This window comes from Notechis scutatus, chromosome Z (genome assembly GCF_049901735.1).
Source record: "Notechis scutatus isolate UNSWTSFEM ecotype Mainland chromosome Z, rNotScu1.2, whole genome shotgun sequence".
NCBI classification, from domain to species: Eukaryota; Metazoa; Chordata; class Lepidosauria; order Squamata; family Elapidae; genus Notechis; species Notechis scutatus.
Window position 1 is genome coordinate 93205305 of NC_142025.1, and position 14328 is coordinate 93219632.

At 40.2% G+C, this 14328-nt stretch overlaps 1 protein-coding gene across 1 annotated transcript in view; it reads left to right on the forward strand.

The window, feature by feature from the left end:
• The first annotated feature begins 4292 nt into the window (after window positions 1-4292).
• RARA (retinoic acid receptor alpha) overlaps window positions 4293-14328 on the forward strand; it is a 219840-nt gene continuing 209804 nt past the window's right edge. The window contains exon 1 of the mRNA XM_087947974.1: window positions 4293-4440. The gene's annotated coding sequence lies outside the window, so the exon portion shown is untranslated. The remainder of the gene's footprint in view (window positions 4441-14328) is intronic.

Consider the following 14328-nt stretch of genomic DNA (forward strand, 5'->3'; position numbering starts at 1 on the left):
TGTTGTATTCCTCTTGTCAAGCCGCTCCTGAATAACAAACAACGTCAGAAGCGTCTTACCTGGACTAAAGAAAAACAGAACTAGCCTGTTGCTCAGTGGTCCAAAGTCCTCTTTTCTGATGAGAGCAACTTTTGCATCTTATTTGGAAACCAAGGACCCAGAGTCTGGAGGAAGAATGGAGAGGCACACACTGCAAGATGCTTGAAGTCCAGTGTGAAGTTTCCACAGTCTGTGTTGATTTGGGGAGCCATGTCATCTGCTGGTGTTGGTCCATTGTGCTTCATTAAGTCCAGGGTCAATACAGCCGTTTACCAGGAGATTTTGGAGCATTTCATGCTTCCTTCCACAGATGAGCTTTATAGGGATGCTGACTTCATTTTCCAGCAGGACTTGGCACCTGCCCACACTGCCAAAAGCAGCAAAACCTGGTTCATTGACCGTGGGATTACTGTGCTTGATTGGCCAGCAAACTCGCCTGACCTGAACCCCATAGAGAATCTATGGGGCATTGCCAAGAGCAAGATGAGAGACATGAGACCGAACAATGCAAAAGAGCTGAAGGCCGCTATTGAAGCATCCTGGTCTTCCATAACACCTCAGCAGTGCCACAGGCTGATAGCTTCCATGCCACGCCGCATTGAGGCAGTAATTGCTGCAAAAGGGGCCCAAACCAAGTACTGAGTATATATGCATACTTATACTTTTCAGAGGTGTGATATTGTTCTATGTACAATCCTTGTTGTAATATTCTAATTTTCTGAGATTGTGGATTTGGGGTTTTCATGAGCTGTAAGCCATAATCATCTCAATTATGACAAATCATGGCTTGAACTATCTTGCTTTGCATGTAATGAGTCTCTCATATATTAGTTTCACCTTTTAAGTTGTATTACTGAAATAAATGAACTTTTGCACGATATTCTAATTTTTCGAGTTTCATCTGTACTAGCTTGTTCCATATTATGCATAGTTTAGCAGCTATCACTATTGTTCTCTTGGAAGAGTACCTACTACATCATTTTCAGGACATGCAATTCTGTAACTAATATCGTGGTTAAATTTTAGTGAGAATCCTAGAGCTGGGGGCTTTCAGTTTAATTAGTCTTCTCCCCTAAATTGTTAATTTTCCACAAAGCTGCTGAAGTGGCAGCAAGAGATGTATTACATGCATTTTTGGCATGTACATTTTATAGTTTCCTTCTTCAGTTATGGTGGAATGGGATGACTTGATCCATCTGCATCCCTGATAGCTGACTCCTGTAAACCACAATGGCATCAGATGTTAAAAATCCATGACAGTGTTAAGAGAAACCAGCCCAGCCCCATAAAAACAAAGGGAGATTTTGTGGTTGTCTCTCCTGGCCACTAACTATGAGTGGTTAACCATTGCAATATATCCAACGATAGAATAATGCTGAAGCCCACTAACATGAAATAAAATGTTAACTTATGAGATCTCAAGTTCTAATTGATAGCACTATTGTCTACAGGATTTGGACAACCAAAATTAGTATTTGGACTTCTAAGGTTATCAAAGCACATTGCTTATACAAGCCAGCTTTCAAAGAGTTAATGGCCTAGAGCAGCCACAGCTAATAGAAAGCAGACTTTAGAAAGAATTGGGAGCAGATGGGTGGCTGGATTTGAAATCATATTTTTCTTCCTGCTAGAACCTTGAAAGTGATTCAGTACTCACTACTACAACAATGTATACCTATTGTCTTCATGCATTGCGTGTGTATGCATGTTGGTCTACACCTAAGAAAATACTTCTTAGCTCCTTCCAGTAGGTATTCTAGGCCTTATACACTGATAATATTATTTCGTGCATTGGGGAGGTTCTTTATCCATTGTTCATTTGTTTAGAGACAGAAATTCTTAAATCATCTTTCTCATTTGATCTGATTTTTTTAAATAAAATATAAGAATCAGCTCTCAAGTTGATGGCTGTATTAATTTGAATTGTGGGGAGTTCTGCTACGTAATTGCATTTAAAACCAAAAAACTAAAGTGATTGGGAATGTAGTAACTGCTGAGAAAGAAAAAGGCACATGGACTTTGCCACTGATAGTTAATTTTAACCTGGAGGTGGTGGGTGTTTCTGATGATTTAAAACAAAGGGTTTTTTTTTTTTTTGCTGAAAGAAAGCCAAACTGAACTAGTGGTTAAGACTGGCAGGTGGAGAACCTTGCCCCAAAATCAGTAGAATATTGGTTTTGGAGTTTTGAGATCTTGCAAAACTTAACCCATTTTATCCATTAACACCCAACTAAAAAACAACCCCCACCTCCAAATGTTGGATCCTGTATTGCATTCACTCTGAAGATCATTATGAGCCTCTGAGTTGTCCATTTTCATACTTCAATTTGTTCTAAACCTCTGTTTTAATTTGATGAGGCTAACAGCATGTCTCAAAACAATGTACTGTGGAATGCAGGCTCCTGAATTTGCTGACATGTCATCAGCAAAGGTGGGAAGCAAAAGGAAGTAAAAATGGGGTAGGAGAATCTGTTCAATACATCTGAGTTTAGTTTCAGTCTGCGGGAATGTGGAAGGAGGCCACTTACATTGGGTTTTACCAGGTATAGAGAGGTATTAGGTGGCACACAGTTTCCCCAAAATTATTGAAATTAAGGAACAAGCAAAGCAACTGAAGACTCCCCATTTCTTAAATAAGAAATCTATTATTTTGAACTCATCTTCACCTTTAAGCAAAATACCCATTCTTGTTTAATCTTTATTGCTCCTTAATCTATATCAGCCTTCAGATTCTCTGAGATCTATACAACAGGCTAGGTTTGGATAAAAGATTTTCACATTTTCTCTTGGAAACTTCCCTGCTGTTGGGTCTCTTGTAAGATGCAGAAGATTCTTTACCTGTCAGCGAAATGTATTTCCTGAAATACCAGTGGAAAATACTTTCTTGTCAAAGCCACCAATCTTTTCAGGAACATATGGTTCAAACATTGAGCTAAGTCATTCCCTCTACATCAGTGGCCCCCAACCTTTTTTGTGCCACGGGCCGGTACCAGCATCACAAAATGATCCGCGGCCCGGTACCGGCATCAGCACGCATGACAAGGCAAGGTGAGCCGAGCGACCGGCTAGCCAGCCGTCCCCCGCTTCTCCCTGCCACCTTCAACTCCTCCTTTGTACCTTTGTCGATGGGCTTCGCTTTGGGACGGTCGCTCAGTTCGCCTTGCCTTGGGTGCTGAAAGAATCCTCGCGTCTTAGTTTCGTTCAAAGCCCCCTTCGATGAAACTAAGGCGCGAGGATTCCTTCAAGACCCAAACGCTGCTTTCCAACCGGAAAAGCTCACCCGGAAGCACTTTCTCTCGTCAAAGAAGATGGTGGCGCCCAGCAAACCGGCGGCCCGGTAGGAAATGTTCCACGGACCGGTACTGGTCCACGGCCCAGTGGTTGGGGACCCCTGCTCTACATGATTTGGTATGTATGGAAAATGATGGTAAATGTACTGTGATTGTAACCATTTTTTATGCTGCACACTGAGCAGCAAAGGATCAGAATGGAACAATGTTTAATTACATGGTTAGCTAAACCGGATGAAATTCTTTGATAATAAAATGGTACACATTATAAAAGTGTGTTCCATTAATTGTATGATTTACAAATAAATTATTTTTATACAAGTACTTTCCAAAGCTGTTTGCCCTACTTTAGAACATACGTTCTCTCTTCTACAAGAGGGGAGAAAGAAAAAGCTTCTGGCATGAACATTACATCCCACAGAGACAATATAAAATCATTTTCAAAACTACTTTGCTTACAGGCAAAGGAGTTGTTGGAGGAAATACAGTACTTACTGTAATTATAAAATGAATAGCAATTCTAGACCGTGTTTTTGCTTTAAATCCATCCTATATAGATCACCTTTGAGATGGCTGAAATCCAAGAGGTCTATGATTTTTCTTTTCTGGTGGAAGTAATATATAACACCGCAGGGTGACCTATTAAAATCGTGTGATTTAACCTGCGCGAGCGTTTCAGTGATAGGCAAAAGCCTTTCCAAGTTAAAAAAATAAAAATAAAAAAATCCGCGTCCTGCTTGCTTGGAAAATAGGTCGCAGAACGGTTTCATCAGCTTTTCCTTATTGATTTCCAACGCCAATTTGTGGCAGTAAACTTTGTACTCTCCTCCCGGCGCATCCCTCTTCTTTTTCCCAAGTGACCTTTGCTATGGAAAAAAAAAAGTTCCAAACAAACCCGTAGCAGGGTCATTACCTGCTTTGTGGAGGCTGTGCGAAAGCCAAGACTGGCGAGGAAGGGTATTAGGACCCAGTGGGAGCGGGGTTTCTCTTGCCGCTTAGCAGACAGTCCATACCCTTAGCGAGACAGGGGAAATCCTGTTTTCCACCAAGAAGGGCTTCCCCGAGGATCTGAAGAGTCCCGGCTCCCCTGGCAGCCCCCATCTTATACCAGGTAAGCAGCCTATCGTGTCTCACTCTCTCTTCCTCTGTCTGCTCACCGTAGACCATACTTACAAGGATTTTACACTGGATAGAAAGAGAACGCCTCGTCGCTTTTCGTTTTGTAAGATCCTTCCCCCCACCCACCCCCAGTCTGATCTTCGCTTCCTCTCCCTTAAGGGGTTTCCAGCTAGCTGATGCTCCTACCGACGTAAGCGCCGCTGCCCACCAGAAAGTTGTGCGTGGGAAGAGGATGGTTGCGATTGTGGGTTCCACGGCTTTGTAACGCTAGTAAAACCTCTCTGTAAGATTCTTAGCCCTCCCCATTTATCAGGGAATGTCAGCCCTGAGGTGGCTTGCAAAGTTGGGGACGGGCTTGGCATACTGTCGGATCAACTTTACGTGGGTTTGATTCCCCCACCCCTCTGATTTCCAGTAGCTAATCGTACCGAGGGCAAAAACAAAAACAAAAAAATCATGCTGGGGATAGGTTAGCATCGTTGAACCTAATGGGCTCCGGCAGCGGAGGTCAGAGTTTAATGAAGAACAACTTGGGACCAGCAACTGTAAGCTGAATCTCAATACTGTAATGGGATAATTGTATAAATGTCTCTTCTGTATTCATTGAGGAACAGCAGGCTTCTCATTTGTTTTTCTAAATAGTTTAAAACGATTACTTCCATTTTATGGATGCAGTAATTCAAGGCAAGGCAACACATGGAATTGATTGCATGGGACAGGGTATCCTCACCCAGGTCTTTTTAGGCCTATACAACTCCGGGACATTTCTGGGTCAAGACTGGATTCAAAGTTTTGTTCTAGAAAAAAGATTGTTGGTGCTACTTTGCTTATTTGCCACCGTTCTTTAAAGGTTTTTTGCAAGACAGCACATCTGAATGATTCTGAACAAATTGCATAAAATAATTTATCTGGTTAATGGTTAGGTTTTTGTTTTTTTGGAAAATAGCTGGATGAATGATATATGTAGAAAGTGGGAACTATATTTCACTCTCAATTCCTCAGGCTATTTCTTCAAATCACTAAGGATGTGCTTCCAAAATTGGCACCATCTACTTCCTAGGTATGCTGTTCTTAGACTTATATTAGTTCTTAGACTTATATTAGTTCCAAACAGGAATAAAGGTAGATTTCTTCTGTTGATAGGTGAGAAATCAAGACTAGTCTCAATGGAAGTAAAGATCTTCCTTGCTTGTTTTGTGGAAAAAACATGTGGCTTTATTTGACAATTTTTTTTTATTTTCTCCAGAATTTGTTCCATAGGTCAACTTCTTCTAACTAATTTTTTTTAGGTGGGGGTGGGGCTATAGCTCTCATCAATGGTCCATGTTCATTCAAGGTGATGGGAGTCATCATCTAATCTCATTGGTGGTTATCAGGGTAGAAATAGAAGATACAGGTTTCCCTCCTCTCAAATTAATATGAATAACTAAATGCATCTGTACCTTAAAATACGTTTGATGAAGTCTATTAAAAGAAAGGAGTCAGACATTTGTAATGGTGAAATAGAATTAGTGAAAAACTTCAAACCAATAGCTGCAGTAGTGCAAATACAGTTTTAAAATTAGGTTCTGATCATAGAGGATGTGAGATTTGGGAAATAATCGCTAGGAAGAACTTTGCCTGAATTATACCATGATTAAATGCAGAACAATTTGGAAGACCTATTTTGGCTGAAGATAATGGGAAGTTACCACTGCACCTCAAGGGCAACATGCTAACTGACTGCAATATTTTCCTGTTACTCTTGCCTAGATAGAGGAGAATCATTGCTCGATCCAAATCCTTACCAATTGTTTTGTTTTGCTAGAGGAAAAACAGAGTGTGTTGGTAGTCACTGGGTTATTTATTGAACTAAATCTTTTACCTCCATGTAGAAAGGTTGTTTTTCTGAATTTTGTGGCGTTATTGCTTTACAACTACTTGGTTTTTGCAAAGGAGAAACTTAGCAGAGTTGAAAGAAATGCTTGTTTTTTTTAATGTTAGTGGAAGAGAAACATCAACTTGTCTGGTGATGTTATTTAAGAAAGGTTTCCTTTTTTACATTAATATCTGTTCTCATAGGGCACAGTTGGCTAATCTGAAAACTTAAGGGCTTTGTCAACCTCTCCTCTTCCATAACCTCTCCTCTTCCTACCTTTATTTGCCAGTAGCATCATTTAATATCTGCACATATGGCACCTCTATTTCATTCTTTCTAGTCTGGAAGGATATCTGAGGCTTTTAGCATTGTAGCAGGGGTGCCTTAACTCTCTATCAAGGCAAGGAATAAGCAACCAAGGATGGCTGACTGCCAGATTGAAAATAGTGCATCCTTGTCAGGTGGAAACTGGGCAATTAAATTTGCTGAAAAAGCTGAGATTGAGTGAAAAGTGGCTTTGTGTTCCCTAATTGATCAAAGATGTAATTGTTAAAGCTTGAGCTTAAACACTGCACCAGGTTTTAGCATGGAGGCCCATGATGCCTCAAACTTTGATTTCTTCTTAAGGCTTGAGATGAACAAACTGGAAAAGTTGACTTCTTCAATCCATCAATTTGTGGGATTGCTGCATGCCTAGATGTTTTTGACTTAGTTTTAAAAGGTTATTTTTTTCATATGGAATGATGCTTCTATGAGATCTGTTTTAATGAAACTATAGCTGTTGCATGGAAACTATATTTTTTTGGTTGTCTTGAATGTCTTTTTTTAAAAGTAAATGGCACACTGATAATGGACATGCTTAATACAGTTTTCTACATCAGTTAAAGATTTAATGATTTTATCTGCATAAAATGCTAAGCTTGGATATCTTTAATCTTGGTCAGGTTTTTTTGTGTTTAATATATATGAATCAATATCATTTGATTAATTTACAATTCAATGCAATTCAATTCAAATATGCTGACTGTAAATGTATTAAATGTAACTTATACAATTATAGCCTGAGATTAAAGATTTCTGTTTGATGGGAAGGCAGATGCTGTAGATGGGAGGGCAGATGCTGTAGATGTGCAGGAAAAAAACTTTCATTGTATTTTTATTATATGTATAGCAACTGTGATATAGGGAGAGGGGAAAGAAAAGCTTACAGTGGTTTGAGAAATGTACTTTGTGCTTCCTACATGTATTCTGAAGCAGAAAACTGACTGCCGTCACACCAAAAGGTGTTCAAAAGGCATTGTGTTCAAAAACTGTATGATGTCTATGGTGGCTCATTCCCACATTAGGTCGCTGACTGTGCTAGTATTAAGTGATAACCTGGAATTTATCTTGAAGATGGGTGTAAGTTCAGGGTGTAGCTGATTAGAAGGGGTTTTTTTTAGGCATCCTTTCAATAACCAAATGTCTCCTATCTTCTACATTCTCAGTTGGTAGAGAGATGGATGAATATATAAGTATGTGTATTAAAATGACAGAAAATAGTGTGAAAGCATTTCAAGTTCTTCAGAGCTTCTCATCCAGATCTAGCAATGTCTTGTAACAGAGTTATAACCTTTTTCTTCTGGGCAAAAGCAATTTTGTTTATATTTCAATTAAACTAGCTCTGATTATGGCTGCTTTCTAGTTGTTTAATAATTTTCCTATTATATCTCATTAACATCTTGTAGAGCAGGTCAGGGGTGGGATTCAAATTTCTTAACCGGTTCTATGGGTGTGGCCTAATTTGTGGATGTGGCTTGGTGGTCATGTGACTGGCCGGGCGTGGCTTGCTGACTTGGCATGACTTGGTGGTCATGTGACTGGCTGGGCATGGCTTGTGTGTAAATATTATAAATATGTCAATATTGAATTTTTTATAACAAAGCAACTTTTACCTAAAATCAGGCAAAGCAGGCAGGCAGATTGAATTGCTCACAGAATCACAGATTAATTCAGAGATCTATCTTTCTGCCATCGGCTACCTGAGTCTGTCACATAAAATTTGCTTGCAAGCAAACTCATAAAATTTGTTAGCAAGCAAACTCACAAAATTAACTCACAACACAATATGTATGTAAATATTGATTTTTTTTATAAAAAAAGAGCAACTTTTACCCAAAATCAGGCAAAGCAGGCAGGCAGATTGAGTTGCTCACAGAATCACAGATTCACTTAGAGATCTATCTATCTGCAATTGGCTATCTAAGTCTGCACTGAAAAGCTTCAGTCCTAAGGAAGGTTCGGCTCCGCTTTTAGATTAGCTAGAAAGCAAGAAATCCAAGGATTTCCTGCTTTCTAGCTAATCTAAATCTCCTGGCAGAGCAGAACAGCTAATGGTTGGTGGGGGGGGCGAGGAAAAATAACAACTTACCAAACCAGGCAAGTTGGATGGCTCACATGCCAGGTAAGGAGTGAGTCGGCGGGGAAGGGAAGGGCCAGCCAGTGGAGCGATTTGCTGATTCTCCGAACTGGGGACAATCGTGTGTGCAGCATTTGCAAGAAATCATCAGCTGTGCTGCCTGGACAGCTGACAAGCACTGCGCTCTGATGCGCAGCATTTGAAAATCCTCTTGTTTCCTGCTTTTTCAACCTCAGCTGTGCCGCGCAAAGCAGCTGAGGAGGGTAAAGCAGGGAATAAAGGACAGCCTAGAGCCCGGGCAGGTGGGTGGGCCAAATATCGAACCAGGTCGGTGTCAGCTGCTCTTCGCAGCTACAGATTCTATAGAACCAGGCCGAACCGGTAGCATCCCACCCCTGGGCAGAATGTGGAATTTTCCCTAGGTGCTAGCATTTCCATTCCATGGAAGGTCAAAACTCTTGGACATTTTGGGAGAACAAGTGGAGGAGGAGGAGGGAATGGATGGCTTGTCCATTCTCCTCCTCCTCACTGCTTCTGGGTCTCTGTAGTTTCAATTGACCAATTGAATCTTTCTGCGTGAATTAATCAGATCTGACAGCTGAAAGACACTTTGTTGGCTTTTAAGGACAGAAATTGGCAGCAGGAAGGGTGGAAGAGGCCATCTAAAAAAATGAGAAATACATGGAGTACAGATTGATCACTTGCTGTCCATTTGATTATAAACTACAAAAATGCCACAGTCGGTCTAGAATAGTCTTCTCCAACTGGTGCCCTCCAGGTGTGATGTATTTTAATTCTTATAATTTTCACTCAAGGATTTATACAAGACATCTGGTCCACCTGAGAAGTCATTAGACTGGAAAAAGTTCCAGATGATGCAGTATTGCAAGCTAACTCTACCCACAGCCTGGAGCTCAATCTTGACAGGGCTCAAGGTTGACTCAGCCTTCCAAGCTGGATAAAATGAGGACCCGGGTTATTGGGGACAAAATGCTCATGTTGTAAACTGTCCAGAGAATACTGTAAATATAAGTCTTAAGTGCTATTGCTATATCTTATCTCTGATAGCAGGCCATGTTGGCTGGCATAATGGGATGTATTTCAACAACTTTTGGAGATAAAAGATGATTTGTCAAATAAGTCAGAGGTAGTATTCAGCAGGATCTGACCAGTTCTGGAGAACCGGTAGCAGAAATTTTGAGTAGTTCAGAGAACTCGCAAATTCCACCTCTCACTGGAGATTTTACAGTATCCTTCCCCTGCCACACCCACCAAGCCACGCCCACAGAACCGGTAGTAAAAAAATTGAATCCCACCACTGAAATAAGTGTATTCTGACACTCAAGTGCAAAAATTTGTGGAAACGTATTACAAAGAAAGGGTTTCAGTGTGGAAAATGTTCCATGTTAACATAAGGAACTGAGCAGCTGTAGTGAAACCTCCTTAATTTATTTGTGTTCACTGAAGAAAAAATTGTTTTTGATTATAGTGAGGGTACTCTATCTTGAATGCCAAATCTGACTCAGCCACCTCATTGGGCCACCTTATTGGGCCACCTCAACCACCTCTGACTTTCTAGATGGTGCAAGCCCATTTTCTTCTCAGCTTCTAGTGTCTGTGTCCATATCTGTGTATCCAAAAAGGAAGACACACTACAAAGCTATAAATCCAGATATGATTTTGTCCCACCATCATTAGCTTTGCTCCCCTTGATGTTTTTCTTCTTCTCTTAACTGGAAAATTGTTCCCTTGTCTCATGATTTTATTCTCGATGCCAAAAAAGAAGAGTTGAGACTTCCATAGATTCCTTGGTTATGGTTTGTCCACTTTGAATTAGAGAGAAAATGGAATTTTCCTTTTGCACATTGTAATTATTACTGAATCTTAACTGAATGTCTATGTTACTCACCTCTGCTGTCCCCACATGTTCTCAACATGTGTTGGGGTGTATATCCTATTATCTAACTGGACCAATAGTTGAACTCATCTAGAAAATGTTAACTATTAGAGCTCATTTTCCTCCAGGCCTCACATTTGGGGGGGGGCGGTTTTGACCAAATACAATGCTAAATTCAAACATGATCTAATACAGGGGTGTCAAACTCACGGCGGCGTCACATGACATATTGAGACTTTTTTCACCTTTGCTAAACCAGGCATGGGTGTGACCAGCATGCGGCCTGTGGACTGACAGCCCTGATCTAGTAGGAACCATCACAAGCACTTGTGGTCACTGGTGTTTTTAAGGAAAAGGAGGAATAACTAGTTTAGTTTAGTTTACTTTATTGCCATTGCACATCGTACAACGAAATCAAACACCATCTTCAGTGCACATCATGACCATGAAAATAAACACAGACACACATCCTTCACACTCCACTTATTGAATTGAAAACCCCCGACACCGCACCAACACCCAACTATACAGTAGAATTCAAAAGAGCTACTGCCCTGGGATAGAAACTGTTTTTCAGCCTATTTGTCCTTGTTTTTATTATTCTAGTTCCTTTTCTCTTGATACATATACAAAGATTTCTCAGTGGTCTGGTGCAATTGAAAATATTAATGTAACATGTTAAATATTAAAATGTTATTCTAGTTGAGGTATATATTCTTACCCCCTTTTAGGATAGTTCTCAGCCCTGAGGAACTTGCAGTTTGAAAGCCAAAATTATTTCTTATCATTCTAGAGGAGATGACATGGAATAATGATTTTAAATTATAAGAAAGCAAATTCTGTTTGAAGATTAAGAAAAGAGTCTCCAAAAAACAATTTGGTTGGAATTCAGGAAAAAAATTGTCCTGCAATCTACAACTCCTACACTGCAAAAACATATGGACCACTCTACTCAACCAGGGTAAAGCAATAGACACAATTTATATAGACTTCTACAAAGTCTTTGATTCAGTGGTACACAACAAACTACTGTTAAAACTAAACTCTTACAGCATTTCCGGATCCCTTCATAAATGGATTACTGCGTTCCTGTCAAACAGGCAACAAATAGTAAAAATAGGGAGCACCCTATCAAACCCTGCAGTTAACAGTGGTGTTCCCCAAGGCAGCGTTCTAGGACCCACACTCTTTATACTCTACATACATGACCTTTGCGATCACCTTCTAAGCAACTGTGTCCTCTTCACGGATAACATAAAACTATTCAACACCACTGACAATGCTACTGTCCTTCAAAGTGACCTTGATTATGTGCCTGAATAGTCAAACAATTGGCAACTCCAAATCTCCACCAACAAATGCTCTGTCATACACACTGGTAAAAACAAAACAAAAAAACAGTACACCAAATACAAGCTAGGCGGATATCACCTCATTGACGACTCTCACTCTGTCAAGGACCTTGGAGTACTCATATCAAGTGACCTAAGTACCAGAGCTCACTGTAACAGCATTGCCAAAAAGGCATTAAGAGTTGTAAATCTAATCTTATGAAGCTTCTCCTCCGGAAATATTGAATTGCTAATTAGGGCATACAAAACGTTTGCTAGACCAATACTCAAATACAGCTCATCTATCTGGAATCCGCACTATTTCACGAGAAGAATACTACACTCTTCTGTTCGCAACAGAATACCCTATATCACCAGGATTGAATTTTTGGGCTTGGACAACCTTGAACTACACTGCCTATGGTTGGACTTAAGCCTAGTACACAAAATTATCTGCTACAATGTCCTACCAGTCAATGACTACTTCAGCTTCAACCACAACAATACAAGAGCACACAACAGATACAAACTCAATGTAAACTGCTCCAAACTTGATTGCAGAAAGGATGACTTCAGCAACAGAATGGTCAGTGCCTGGAATGCACTACCTGACTCTAGTTACATCCTCTAATCCCCACTCCTTTAACCTTAAACTATCCACTATTGACATCACCCCATTCCTAAGAGATCTGTAAGGGGTGTGCATAAGTGCACAATTGTGTCTACTGTCCCTGTCCTATTGTCCCCATTTATTTGAACCTATTTCCTGTATTCTTACTCATGTTTATACTTATACCTATTATCTTGTAAGCAATTGACAAATCAAATAAAAAAACCTTTCCCAATAGAAGAGTAGGTCAACAATGAATCAATTATTTAAAGAGATTGTGTGTTCCTCTTTGTCTTAGTGTATGCAAGCAGAAGCTGTAAGCTAACTCCTATGCTTTAACTTTGATTCTTGCATTGAATCAGGGTATTATACAATATTTGACTCAAAGTCTGAATGATCTTTTCCAACTCTCCTATGATTTTGTGAAGGGGAAGGGCAGGTGAGACAGGTTATAGGCAATCAAATGCAAACACTTTATGGAAAACATTGTGAAGAAAAGGAGATGTTGGGGTGTCATAGTACAGAGAGAGTTCTGGAAGCATGAGGACTGTTAGATATATATTCTGAAATGTCAATTGATTATTATTATAATACAGGTGAAACTCAAAAAATTAGAATATCATGCAAAAGTTTATTTATTTCAGTAATGCAACTTAAAAGGTGAAACTAATATATGAGATAGACTCATTACATGCAAAGCAAGATAGTTCAAGCCGTGATGTGTCATAATTGAGATGATTATCGCTTACAGCTCATGAAAACCCCAAATCCACAATCTCAGAAAATTAGAATATTGTGAAAAGGATATTCTAGGCTCAAAGTGTCCCACTCTAATCAGCTAATTAAGCCATAACACCTGCAAAGGGTTCCTGAGCCTTTAAATGGTCTCTCAGTCTGGTTCAGTAGGAATCACAATCATGGGAAAGACTGCTGACCTGACAGTTGTGCAGAAAACCATCATTGACACCCTCTATAAGGAGGGACAGCCTCAAAAGGTAATTGCAAAAGAAGACACGGGCTTCAAATGTATTCCTCTTGTCAAGCCGCTCCTGAACAACAAACAATGTCAGAAGCGTCTTACTTGGACTAAAGAAAAACAGAACTGGCCTGTTGCTTAGTGGTCCAAAGTCCTCTTTTCTGATGAGAGCAACTTTTGCATCTCATTTGGAAACCAAGGACCCAGAGTCTGGAGGAAGAATGGAGAGGCACACACTGCAAGATGCTTGAAGTCCAGTGTCAAGTTTCCACAGTCTGTGTTGATTTGGGGAGCCATGTCATCTGCTGGTGTTGGTCCACTGTGCTTCATTAAGTCCAGGGTCAATACAGCCGTTTACCAGGAGATTTTGGAGCATTTCATGCTTCCTTCCACAGATGAGCTTTATGGGGATGCTGACTTCATTTTCCAGCAGGACTTGGCACCTGCCCACACTGCCAAAAGCATCAAAACCTGGTTCAATGACCGTGGGATTACTGTGCTTGATTGGCCAGCAAACTTGCCTGACCTGAACCCCATAGAGAATCTATGGGGCATTGCCAAGAGCAAGATGAGAGACATGAGACCGAACAATGCAAAAGAGCTGAAGGCTGCTATTGAAGCATCCTGGTCTTCCATAACACCTCAGCAGTGCCACAGGCTGATAGCTTCCATGCCACACCGCATTGAGGCAGTAATTGCTGCAAAAGGGGCCCAAAACAAATACATATGCATACTTATACTTTTCAGAGGTCTGATATTGTTCTATGTACAATCCTTGTTTTATTGATTGCATGTAATATTCTAATTTTC